This window comes from Hyaena hyaena, unplaced genomic scaffold, assembly GCF_003009895.1.
Source record: "Hyaena hyaena isolate Hyena2069 unplaced genomic scaffold, ASM300989v1 scaffold_639, whole genome shotgun sequence".
In the NCBI taxonomy this organism is placed as follows: domain Eukaryota; kingdom Metazoa; phylum Chordata; class Mammalia; order Carnivora; family Hyaenidae; genus Hyaena; species Hyaena hyaena.
Genome location: NW_024081271.1, coordinates 725,343 through 739,247, shown reverse-complemented (window position 1 = coordinate 739,247; position 13,905 = coordinate 725,343). Strand labels below are relative to the sequence as shown.

Below are 13,905 nucleotides of genomic sequence, written 5' to 3'. Positions count from 1 at the left end.
TCCCATGCAGTAATTAAATAAGGAAGAGATTTGAAAATAAGGAGACATTTTAATAAGTATAATCCGGAGATCTAATTTCATTTGAACAATACTTAGAGAAGGTACTGGTTTCTTTAGTTTCTCTTTCAAATTACTAGAGGGAAATGGTTCAGATTTGGAAAGCCCTCTTCCTTTTATTGTCACCGTGGCTAAATGTAATGCGTTTATTTATTATTCAGCAAAACCTATGATAAAGGCTCCTTGAATATTAGCTTGTAGAGAATTAAAAATATTAGGGACTTGCAGAAATCTTGGTTTCTTTCCTTTTTTTTTTTTTTTTTTTGTAAGCATCAGAAGGTACTTGAAAGATGTGAACAGATAAATTAAGGCTAAAAAGAAAACAGAAATGGCTACATTTTAAACTGCCTTTCCACCCTCAGTATTTAATTAGATCAATTGTATAGAGGAATGAACAGAGGTGACATTCCTCATTGGGATTCCTTCCAGGACGCTTATAGACTTTGCATTCAGAATGTTCCCATTTTCATTGTGTTGTACTGATGATAATTTAAGTATTAGGGGAAAATCCATTTATAAATTAAACAAAATGACTTGATATCCATCAGTCCCCTAGTTCATCAAGCTGTTCAAACACGGGGAAGATTGGCTGGTCGGCCTGGGTCTTCCGAGAGCGCTGGTAATTAGATCTGCGAAGGATTTATTCTTTGCTGATTGGGGCTTTAAATTAATTGAAGTTCCACATTTGTGGTTTTGTCCTTTTTGTACTTTTTTAGAGGAGATATTTCATATTCTTGTGTGGTGGAGTGCTTGGCCAAGCAGCAGTGGTTTAAATGTTAATTTTTCTCATGAGAAGTTTAAGATTTTTAATGAATCAAGGCCTGATTTGAAGTGCAAAGTTTTATTTGCTTACTTGGGAAATTATTTTTGCACTCTTTAAAGATGCTTGTACTTTACTCGATATGTTGTTTTAAAACAGCTTTGCAACACAAACTCGTTTTGCAGAAAGAAAAATGGGGGGGAAACCTGTCTTAAGATTAATATTCAAATAATTTTTTTTTATATTCAAATAATTCTAAGAAAATGCTTAAATTTGACCCGCTTAAAAAATAATCACAGTGTGTTTGCTCACACAGAAGGGGAAAAAGTAATATGTTAATTCCATCTAAAACCAATTCCTGTTTCCTTGACTAAGTTATCTGCAGCACTGGTGAGCCTCTTTTTCCAGTGAGCACCAGGCATGAGAAGAGAGAGTATTTAAGACTACTCTTGGCCATTTAAAAATGAAAATAATTTTGTTCACAGGGAAGTCATATGTTCTACCATTGCTCACTGACTTTGCTGAATAGCTATGTCGGTGAGATCATTAAAACTGCTTCTTAGTCATTAGAATATTCCTATCTGGGCAGATTTGAGAAGCAGCACATGAAACTGGGTTTTTACTCATTCCTTCTGAAGATGGACTGGGAAACCTAGCTGCTCATGACTGTCAACACTCCGTAAGAATTCAAGTTTATAAAACCCTCATTTCCCTGACTGACAAACTCTCAAGTTTAGAGGATCTCCAGCCTTCTCCCTGGGCCGCCCTGGCTCTACATCAAAACCAACAGCTAACCTTCTGCCCCAATAGGAAGCTCAGACCCCTCAAGACAGTCCCATCCAGTGGTGCACAGCTCCAAGAGAAAGTGCTCTGAATGTGGAGCCAAAATCTAATCTAACTTTGCTCCAATTTTCCCCCACTGATCCCACATCTGTCCTCTGAGAATCTCATTTCGGATCTCATCTCAAATCTGCTTCCTCCCCATCCTAGCCTATCAAATACAGAAGTCAGATTCACCCAGTTCTCCCTTCCTCCTGCCTTCCTTCTCCTTTTTAGGTCAAACAGCATGGAATCCCACAACCATTTTTCAGTGGCATGTTCCTAAGACCTCCACCACCCTAGTCACCCACCCAGCTGTGCTTTAGTTTGTTAGAGGCCCTCTAGATGTATTCTGACTAGTACAAAGCAGAGGGGCAGTCCTCTTTCACGGTTTAGGCTACTGTACTTTAGTTGAGACAACCTGAGGTGGAATTAGGTCCTCCTGGCAGCCAGATCACACTGTTGATTCATATTGAGCATGATGTCTCCCCAAACACACGTTAAGGGTAACTTGTCACTTGGAAAAGACTTTGATCAGGAGAAAAATAAAATCCACAGCCTGTAAACCAGTTCTGAGATATCGTGAGCTGAAGTCAAACTGGTTCAAGATTGATTATAAGAACTCTGATCAATCCCATGCCCTCCACGAAACACCAGGATGCATAAAACTCTAGGCACACTGTTAGAACTCAATTCCCACTTAGAATCTTTTAATTCTGGATATTAGGTGAATAACACATCGCCTTTAAAGTTACTCTGTCGTTCAACATTGAAATAGGATTGACAATTTCCCTGGTTTCTTTCCCCTGCCCTCTCAGCCTTCTTTGAGCCATCCTCACTAGTAAAATTGAAAATTCTGCTTTCTACATTTCTTAACAACCAGGGCTCATTAGCAATAGTCGTGTAAGAAGGGTTTCTCTTCCTTGATGAAGAGTCTTCTCTCTTACCATTACAAAATGTGAAACTTACTTTGCCTTAAGTCTGTAGCATTGGTTATTTTCAACCTTACCTTTAAAAGGCAATTAGACTGACTGCTCAAATACTGAAAAGCAGCTCAGGGTGCTACCTTTAACTAAATATCTTCACTAATGCAAATCACTGCTCCAAAGGAATTACTTAAAAAGTTCACGTCAGGCACTACATCCCAAAGCTGCTTATGTTTCTTACAGGCTGAAGGAATTTTAACAGGATTTCCTAATTCTTAATGATACGTGGGGACATTTTTGAAGAATTGCTCATTGCATCATAATCTTTTAAACAATGGTGAAACACAGATTCTTTTTTTTAAATAGTAGTGTAATTTTGTTGGAAAAGGGATATCAGTATGTGGTGATTATGAAAATGAAGGTATGGACTTCTTCAGAAGCCCCGATGTGTTCAGTGTAGCATTACTAAATGACAGAAATCTAAATAACATTTGGCATTATAATAAAAGGAAATAAGTGACTAAACCAGCCTAACAGGCAGTGAAACTGTACCATGATAGGAATTCTGTTTCTTTGAACTCCCAGCCCTGTGACTGTCTTGTCTTGAACCAGTCTCAAAATAATGGGGGGTGGGGGGGACGAGAAGGAATCTCTTGACGATTGGAAACCCAAATAAATATTTGATGTTTGCACCATTAGGCATAGTTTAAGTAAACAGGGTATTTCTTTTAGAGAAATCTAAAAGCCAGCAGAAGAAAAATACATGGGTGGCCTTGTTTGAAAAGTTAGAAAGTTCTAGAGTGCCTCCCTATGTAGGTCTAAACATGTTGGAAGAGATGGTGCCATCCTGCAACAAGGGGAGCACAGAACCTCTGGGACCTGATGTCTAGATGTTTCCTTTTCTTTTTCTAGATCTGCATGTATGTAATGATTCTGTAATCTTGGGATTATGAGTGCTATCTTCTTCTCTTAATAAATTTCAGCGCTGTATCTTTTAAGTGCTTAATAAACAGAAGAGCCACTCTTTCAAGAAGCCCTGGAGGAACTTTAAAAAATTTCCTTATTTTGAAAGTAAAGGGTTATATTCCTTAAGTGAGGTCATAAAATTGGGTTTTATTCCTAATTATAAAATTAACTCATTATTATTGTAAGAAGTTTAGAGAATGCAGAGAAGAATAAGGGCCACCAAAAATGACCACTGTTCATCTGTGGTCTCTGTTTTCTATCTTTCCAGATTTTCTATTCCTATATACATCTGTAAGTATGTAGGGGGTGGGGACGGGGTCTCTGTCTGAAATAAGATCATAATATACAGGCTTCTGGTAATCTACTTTTTCACTTAACCTTCCAGGCAACTTTCTCACTTTAACATAAAATGTCCTTTCTGTCTCCAATGGTTTGTTTCCCACTAGCTAACAATCAAGTCCCAACTGCAGGAGTCTTGGCGGGAGTAACAGACCTGGGTCCTGCTTCAGAGGGAATTCAGCCAGGACAAGAGGTTCTTGCAGCTTATTGAATGGGTACGAGCTCATAGAGAGAGAAATCAATACTGCACCAGGATTTAGACAATTTAGCAAAACGTACGAGACACTACTTTTGGTCAAGAATAACTATAGCAGCACGGTTAACCATTGATTGTCTTACAGAGGGGTTACTGTGCCCTGTCTCACATTTCAGGCAGTTCTACCCTGTTATGGGGGCTTAAGATCATCACCGCACAGTATTCATAGTATTATCGTTATGCTATCATGCCTACTCTATATCCTGAATGTTTTGAAGACAAGCAGAACTGAAGCAGTTGAGTACTTCCCTGCATGGAAATGATCTGCATCTTCTACTTATGCGTCTGTGCTGTGGTAGATTTGATCAGCATTTGATTCTACAGAAATGCAATTCCTCAGATTTCATTAGACAGTTTTCACAATAAGTGATGTAATTAGAAGAATAAATCGTTAGGAATAACAATAAAGAATGTAAAAACTTATCTGAGGATCAGGTGGATATTTTATTTCAAAAACTGCTTGGATATGAGATACACCTGTGCCTTTAAGGGTGAATTATTTACCATCTAATGTACCGTTGGTGGGGGTAGGGTGGTGGTTTTTGATTTTTTTTTTTGTTCAAGTTTCCTGTCAATGAACTGAATTTAGAAGTCAGGCAAGGGAAACCATCTTACTAACCCCACATCCAACCTCAGTCCCCAGACAATGTGACTGTATCTACAGCACTTTCTGCTGTACTGCAAATGTCAAACAGAAGGTGTAATGGATTTAATATTAGCGCTGGCCAAGGTGTTGAGGGAGCTGTTAATAATGTCACTCCAGTTATTGATCTGAAGCCTTTAAAAATCAAAGAAAAGTGAGAGATCCCCTACTGGGGAAAGGCACAGTGACTGGTTTTTATTGCCAATATATTTCTACATATAGAGTGGCAACTTTCTGGAATTATGTTATCACCATTAATCTCTGTGAGATTTTTGAAGTCGTTATATGGTAAGATAATATCATGGGGACTGCTCCGCATGCTAATGCTAAAAGATCAGACCCAGTTCTTTCAGACATCAACAGCTTGATAATTTGTCTGGTAACTACAACATTCAAGTTGTCAAATGTTAAGTCCTTTATTAGCACTAGATTTACTCTTGATGGCACCATTGGATCCACTGGAAGTGGCATATACAAACCATAGAGTCACTAGCATGAGTTACATTCTCCTTTTGCCTTTCTTAAACTCTGACTACACCACGTAACTACAAACCATGTGGTGACTCGCTTGAGATAGAAATGAATTTTGTTCTTGCTACTATGCATACCCTTTCAGGAAACTGCTAATCCTTCAATCTGAATGGCAGTTTGCCTGCAATGAAATTTCTGCTTTCCATGCTCCCCAACTAATAAATGAAATTAAAATGTATAATTTATGTTGAATGTTTATCAAACTGTAAACACACACTTAATTCCTTTCCATATTCATACAATATAAGCAAAGATAAATCCACTAGATAATGTACCACAGTTATCTTTGATGAATCGAGTATAACATGCATCTCTACTGTAGCCACAGCCATGATTCAGACTGGTTCACAACTACCCAAAACTGGCCTGCCTCCTGTTAATGCCCATGTGCACATGTATATGTCAAATCTAGTATTCAGAAAGCAGCCTAGCAAAAATTAATCTTTTCATAACCCAAAAAGATCATCACTTATGCATAAACTTAGCTTTTATCCAAAAAACTACATATGCAAAATTATTTCCCTTAGCTATAGCACTGTTGTTTAGAGATGAAACAGAAAGCCTCTTTTGCCACTCCTGAACGAAGGTGACGCGTACACACTAGAAACAGTTCGGTGCCATTCCAGAGACTGCCTTGTTTGCCTCAAACACACCACCCTGATGCAGTACCATTGTTTTTTTCAGGCGGAAAGTAGACTATTTTTAAATGTCACTTTTATCCCCAGCTATGCTAACAAGATCACCTGGAGCTGCCACAGAAGGGAATCAGTATTTTCCAGGGCTCTCTTCTGGCATGCAAGGCCTAGGCACACATCACCCTCATTTGTGTGCTCTCACACTTCTGTGAGCTTGTCTGTGTGTGATGACATTTTAAAGTGACCTTACACTTCTGGGATCTTGCCTGAGGGAGCCAAAGAAGAGGTTAAATCTCTTCTCCCCACCAGGCTGTGCTGGCCTGGGACCTGAGCTCTACCCTTCTGGGCCAGCTCCCAGATCACACAGCTTCAGTGCAAGGCATTCTTGTGGGGCTTTTAATCATCCATTAACAAAGACGGCCATTGAAAAAATTGATGCATCAAAACCCATGTTGCTGACTCCCTTAGCTACAGGAGAACAGCCTCTCTTTTGTTCCCAGAGAAGATGTTGGATCTCACCGGAGCTCTGCTTGCCATTCTGGATCAAACTTTCTCTTCCAGAAGTTAAATCACAGTGGTTGCAACTCAAAAAAAAAAAAAAGTGCAGCTTTTATATAAATTAATATAATGGGATTCAAGGGGTAGCAAATGGTTTGTTCAATAATTAATAGAAACATAGGACTCTTATCAAAATACACAATAGTTTCACTTCATCTGTATGTAGCATTTTTTTCTAAACCTTCCAGTGAAGGTTTAGAAGATCAATTTTTCAACCCATTGTTTTTAGCAGCTTTTTTATATAGCTTTCTAGGTCATAATTTTGACTTTTCTTTACCTATGGTGATAAGGGGTACATTTTCAGAGTTTCTGAAATGAAACCCAAGGTAACTTGTTAATGGATGACCTGTCCCTCTTCATTAGAATAAACGAACAAAAAAAGTGTTTGGGTCTTTGTCATTGGTTGATTAAAAATTATAGATTCTATTTCTATAACTCTTGCCTCGAACAAAACACAAGTTATTTGCTTTTAATACATATCACTGCACAGAAACTTCATCCCTGTCCAAATTATACCATTCTGAATTCTTCATCTGCACTAAACAGCAGATTTACGAAGGATCAGTTACCTGGCATTGACTGAGCTTTGCAGGGTGCACAGATCAGAAGAGGCAGAACTGGCTGGACACCGTTTCCACCCCTAGTGAGCAATTTACTCATGATTGCTTGGGGAAAATACTGGAAATATTGCCTCTGTGTAAAGTTTGCAACTTCCAGTTGTCAGCCCTTTGCCAAGCATTTATTCCCGACTACAGCTTTGAGAAGCAAAGCACACTCGGGCCATGGTGATGTGGTTGGCACTCATATCCTGCTTCGGGTATGCTGAGCACAGAAACCACTAATTACAGGAGTTAGTTAATTCACACACTGTCCCTCTGAGGCAGGTCAGTGTGTGATCCTTATTTTACTGATGGGGGAGTGTCAGGGGGAAGTGATGGAAATTCCAAGTGGCTTGCCACATACAACACAAGTTAGTTCGGCAGCCAAGGTTCGAGTCAAGGGTACAATATTAGGGTTGGAGTAGGTGCAAAGCCTAGGTCCTAGATGGAGAAAGGAGATAAGACCCTGGCAGCAGATCTTAGAGAGCAGTCTTGTCCAAGAGGCTTCCAACATCCAGGGAGAAACCTAAGTGTCCCCCCATGCACATATTTCATTGGCTAAACCATACTTTTGTTAAATATAATCCCTCAGAACTAAAATCTTCCATCCAATCCTTTGCCCTTCCTCCATCCCTACACCAAAGCACCTTACACCACAGTAAACAGCAGCATCAGAATCATTTATAGGCAAAAATCAGCCCTGAGGAGTCTCCTGGTTCCCATTAGTCGTGTACCTTCTCAGGCAAGGGCACAGCCAAAATTGTCTCTGCATTTGGCCTCTGCTCTGCCTCAGGCTCTTGGCAGCCTTTCCAGTCTCTTCCTTTCAGGACCAGTCCTGCAAGGCAGGAGGTGGAAATGATGTGGGGAAAAAAGCAAGAAGAACAATGGGGTCCATCAGGAGCCAGTCGTATCCTCTCGGAGGTATCAGCTCTTGAAACACAATCATGGTTTCTTGGGACCCATAGAAAACATCGCCTAGCTTCTGTTAACAAAACTAGCTCTAGAGAGGGAAGAATATGTGTCCTTTCTCTAGTTGTTATTAATTAGAGTGAATTCTTATTCAAGATCCAGGCCCACCTGATATTAGAGACTATGTAGACTATTCAATAGGCATTGACTGCACATCTGTCATGGGCCAGATATTACACACAGCACTGAGGAAACAAAAATAAAGCTCCCTGCCTTCCAGGAGCTGACCATCATGTGAGGGAGACATTATTAATACAATATGCAGAAGTGTGGTAATGACAATCAGGACACTGCGGTGTCTGAGGAGGGTAGCACTACATTACAAGTCACTGCTGTTAGCAGTCTTGGAAGAACTATCGCAGGTTTGAAACATCAACCCTGAAATTAATAGCTCATGAGTGTTCCTTGTTTGGGAGCAAGTTGCTTGGACATGCCCAAACATACGCAGACCGTGACTGTCAGGGACTTTGATGCACGGGACTGTGGGCTTTGGGGCTGTGTTTTGTTTTATTTAGTAAAAAAACGCCTGCTGCATGATAGGTTCACAGGAATATCAGTTTCTCAGATTAGTGATCTTTTTAGCTCCGTACGAGTGTTCTGAATGGGAGGTGCTCCCAAACGGGTCTCCCTTCCACTGATTTCATTAGCAAATTCAGGAAATGCTAGCTTTGGAAAAGTATCCTGACTTTTTTAGTTTTTTCTACTCAAGATATAACTTGTTGCAAATACTCTAGGAACATGAATGATGACACTAATAAATAGCTTTTACCATGTGTTACCTCTGTGTTACAATTTTAAGAGTCAACGTGTTTAAGTAATGTAGATCTCACACTGACCCTCAACCAAAACTAGAGATAGTAAATGGTTTGCTTCATACGAGAGTCGGCTATAGCCCTAAGATCTGAACTCAGGCCATGTGTTTTGGGCACTTTGCTAGGTGTTTGCAGAGAATACAAGAGGTAGAAGATATGACATCGGCCCTTAGAAAACTGATCATCCTCAGAAGACTTACAACCACCAGAGAAGCAAGAACAACAATAGGGCTGCTACTCTCGACTGTGGCATAAAAATGGCAGGTGGTATAAGAAATCAGGGAGAGTCTCAATGATTGTGGATCCCTGATAAGGAGAGATGACACACACTGGCTGCATGAAAACCAACCTAAGTGCAAAGATGTGGAGACGATCTTCCAGGAGAATCATCCCAAATGGCACAGCGAGATGCATTTGAGAGGCAGGAAGGATCCCTCACTGCAAAGGAGCGTGCCCATCTAGGATAGAGCCCGATCCTGGAGGAGCTGGAGTGCCAGCCAGAAGCCTCTGAGATTTGTATAAGTTCTGGGTATAACTTATTAAACAGAGCAGTGACCCAATGAAAACACTATTTCATCACTTAAAAATACAGAAGCAAATTTTGAATTTTGAAGGATCCTCCCCTGTGGGTCACAATATACAACTACCTGTGGGCTCCTGAATCCCTGTACAACAAAACTAATATTTGTTGAATGGTCACCTACTGTCAGACACCCTGCTAAACGTTATATGTATTGTCTCATTCATTTGTCACAAAATACTAAAAAAAGTATCCTTATTTTTCCCATTTTATAGATGAAGAAAAGAAACTGAGAAAAAAACATTTAATATGGAAAAATCACTTAGTTAATAGGTGCCAGAGCCTAGGATTTGAACCCAAGCAGAGTTTCCACTCATAACCATTCCATCAAAGTGTTTCTCAACATCATCTAAAATAGTTGTCCAACCCCCTACCTGACACTACACCCTCCATCCTTCCTAGGCAGCTCTCTTAGAATATGCTTCCCAATATTATCCTGATTCCTGTCTACAGGTAACCTATGTTCACTGGACTTGATACCCGATCCTTTATTTTATCAAGAATATGCAGGATAGGGTAAATAGAGTAGACTGGAAGCAAAGGAAACCATTCAAGAGAGCTTTTTTCTTTTTCTTTTCTTTTCTTTTTTTTTTTTTTTTTGAGAGAGAGGGAGAGGGTGAGAGAGAGAGAGGGCGAGAGAGAGAGAGAGAAAGACTCTTAAGCAGACTCTGTGCCTGGCATGGAGCCAAATATGAGGCTGGATCTCACAACCTTGAGATAATGACCTGAGCTGAAATCAAGAGTCAGATGTTTAATCGACTGAGCCACTCAAACACCCCAAGAGGCTGTTTCTTTAATCCGAAAGTAGTGAGTAGACCTTGAGAGGAAATATTGAGAGGCTTTGCGATGGAAGAAATGGTGATTTGGACCTAAGATAATAGAAAAAGATAGAAATGGACCTGTGGTCAGTCTTTAGCCAGGAGCTAATAATGGTTAATACTCTAGAAATTATGCAAGTCTCAAGCTTTCATATGATTAGGATTGATGATGCCATCTGTCCACTTTTTTTTTTTATCAACTAGTAATAAAATCTGGAAAAATCTGAAAATTATAAAATTACATATGCTATTGATCATAAAATTTTAAGCTATAAATTCTCTTAGAGTTCAAATCTGTTCCTCTTTATAGTTTATTAAAGGATATCATGTGCCTTTGGTAAAATATCAGTCTACTGGTCAATGCTTCTTTTCAGGGGATTTCCTCTCCAAATAAAAATACCAGTAAGAACAATGATAAAGTTAATGTCATCATAAAGATTTAAAACTCTGCTTTCCTGTGTCCAACCATCCGTTTATTAAATGGAGCAAGTGTTAATGTTGGAGGAGGATCAAAGTTGTCTGTTGATCCACTAAATTACTGTTAGTCAAAACGAGGCAAAATTTTATATAATTGATAAAATAAAAATGAATTAAAATGTGATTAATATTTAGGGAAATATTTTCCATTTCACAAAAGCACTATTAAAGTATAAAAACACAAGCCGAATAACCTAGATGTGTAAACATGCATTTATTCCTTGTTTTACTCATTCAGTCATTATTTATTGCATGTGCCTGGGCCAGGCCCCATTCTAGTTCTTGGAATCGACTGGTTACCAAGAAGGTCCTTGCTCTCACAGAACTTATATATAACATAAACCACTGGACAAAAAGGAATCGAAATGACCTGAAGAAACAGTATAGAGGTCTCCATTTTATAAACAAGATGTAAATCTATCCATCAGTTTGTAATGGGCCTCCTGGCCTCTGCTTTCTAGAATGCATAGTTGACACAGATTCCAAGCCAGTACTTCCAAAACGTGTTCCTTATCCTAACTGTCCTGTGACATGTTCTTTATTAAAAGGATCCCCCATTTAAAGAGTAGAGAAAAATGCTTCATAGACTATCTTCTCATTGGTGATTAACAACAAGCATTAACTTAGTGAACTCTTGAAATCTGTATGATCAGTAAGTCTATTTTGTTTGCACTCATCTTTCCCAATTTACCTGACTATGGGAAGCTTTGTTTTAGAGAAACCCTGAACACCCCAGAAACACATGATTAAGCACACACTCTCGCTTCTGCTAACCAGATCCACTCCTTCCCATCCATGCCAGTCTCTGCTTCCAGGACCCTCCTGTGCAAGGAGCATCACTGTCTCGCCACTCAGCTGAGAGGTCAAATTATCTTGTTCCTTTGATAGTTCTCCCAAATATCCCTCATCAGCCTTCAGGCTTTCCTAAAGGTGAGCTTTTAGGTGAACCTAGTTCATAATTAACTGTAAAGTTTTAGGTTTAAAAAGACCTGTCAGCTCCAAGTTTCACAGTTCTGGGAGCAGCCCTGCGCTTTCATTTGCAGGGTCTCCTACCCCTCTTTTCCCGACCTCCCTATTCTTCATTTTCTTCATTTACACGGGCAGAGTCCAAGTCTCTGGTTTCCCACACACCGTAGTGATACACTGCTAGCTTATGGTGAGAGAGTATGGTTATAGCTGCCCAGAGCTCTGTACATCGCTTCCTCCCCTGAGTGATAACCCCAGCCAGTTACCCCCGGTTATAGATACAAGAGCCTATGTCAGAGCTGTGGGACAGGAGATACAGGGTGGCCGTCAGTTACTAGATTGTTTGGTCTGATTTGTAGCAAATTAAATGGCCTTACCCATATATGGATTTTAAAAATCCTGCAGTCTTGTTAACTTGAAGGTTACTCTAGTAACTGGTGACATATGAAGACGACAGGCCTAACCCAAATTGTAGGATACAGTCCTTAGACTATTTCTCTAGCAGTTGCAAATACAGAAGTACACAGGGTCTTGGAACCAGACAGCTTGTGTTCATGTGCTGAACTCCTGCCTCTGTCACTTACTAGAAATGTGACCTTGAGCTGGTTCATTAAACTTATCCCTGCCTCAGTTTGCCCATTATAAAATTTTAGCTCTCTGGTATCGGTTGGAAATGGAGTGAGAATAATCACCTGTTGGTTTTAACTTCAAATAAATTAGCATATTAGCATACCTTATAAGGGTGCTGTGTCTACACCTAAAATGGTTAGAACAGTAGTATGGCACATCATAAATATTCAGCGAGTATTATCATTATTGTTAATCATGCTGAGGTAATTATTATCTTATTACCAAAGTTATTCCTTAGGGAAAAGCTAGCCAGACGTTAGGTGACATAAAGTTGGCATCTTTACATGTAAGGCTTGAATTTGGACTTCACTGATGCCATGTTCCAGTTATCTGACTTAGGGCTCAGATTCCACATGATCACAGCACCCAGTGGGTGTGCTTTTGAAAATTTCCTCCCTCCCTCCTTTCCCTTCTCCCCCTCTCCCCTTAAGCGGAGTCCTTTTGGAAAGGCTCCATTTTAACAGGAAAGAATCTTTTGGAAATACCTCATTTACCTTCCTCCAATTTCTCTAATGTACAAATTCTGTCTTGCAAATTCACTCTTTTTTTTTGTATGCTCAGTTTTCTTAAAGCATCACACAGGCACTTAATTCTTATTCTCAGAAGTCCATCCCACTCTTTCTAGATTCTGAATATCAGAGTATGCCTGCTGATTTCCCCTCTTCTAAGGCTAGCTTGGAAGCTGGCCAGTTCCTCTTTGGAATAGACCTTCATGTTGGTTTCCCAAGGTTTGCAGCTTCTAGCCTGGCCTATTAAAATGTCTTCTGCTTATGACCCCATGATTTAGCCCATGCATAGTATGTTTGACTGACATTTCCCTCTCTATCTGGCTGGACCATTGTGATGCCACAGCCACAACATGGATCATGCTCCACAAAAGACTATGCTGCACAACATCAGATGTTTGGTCCTCCACCAACTATGGCTCCTTTTACTATCAAATCAGCTTTCACACACTCTGTGGTCTGTCCTGCAGAACAGGGTAGTGGTCCTCAGCTGTTGGTTTGAACTTTAAATGAATCAATTTATTTTGTGCAGGAGGGCTTCAGTTCATCACTAATCTTGAGAACTGAAACAAGTGTAGATTTGGTGGAATGCTTCTGTAAAAGCAAGAGAGATGCCCAGATGCCCTGGCCATAGGTACTATATATGGACTTAAAGAAAGAAAGAAAGAAACTCATTTCACATAGGCCACCAAGCAGTCATGAGATGTTAATGACTCTTAGTCACCACCAACCTGGACCAAATTCAAGCCAATGACCTATGGGTGAAAGGCTCTATATATCCCATTACCAATCCCCTGAGCCATCCTGTCGCCCCTGACAAGGTCTTTTATCATACCCAGTACATTGCAGTACAATAGTCCAAATTCCTTTACCATCAGAAAATCTTCTTCCATTTAAAAGAGCATTTTAGAGAGAAGCAGAAGACCTAGTTCCTCAAAGAAGCAATTACAATTAAAAATTTTTTGATTTCTGTAGGTTTCACATGGGTATACCTACACACACATATATACAGCATTGAGACTTTTTTATTTTGAATTCCCGTATTTTTTCCTCATGTT

The 13,905-nt window shown here is 39.7% G+C and overlaps 1 protein-coding gene across 1 annotated transcript in view; it reads left to right on the top strand.

Moving 5' to 3' along the window:
• The window catches only part of NPAS3 (neuronal PAS domain protein 3), a gene marked incomplete at its 5' end in the record, with an annotated part of 443,219 nt that overhangs the window by 316,698 nt on the left and 112,616 nt on the right, over positions 1-13,905 (top strand). The window lies entirely within an intron of this gene.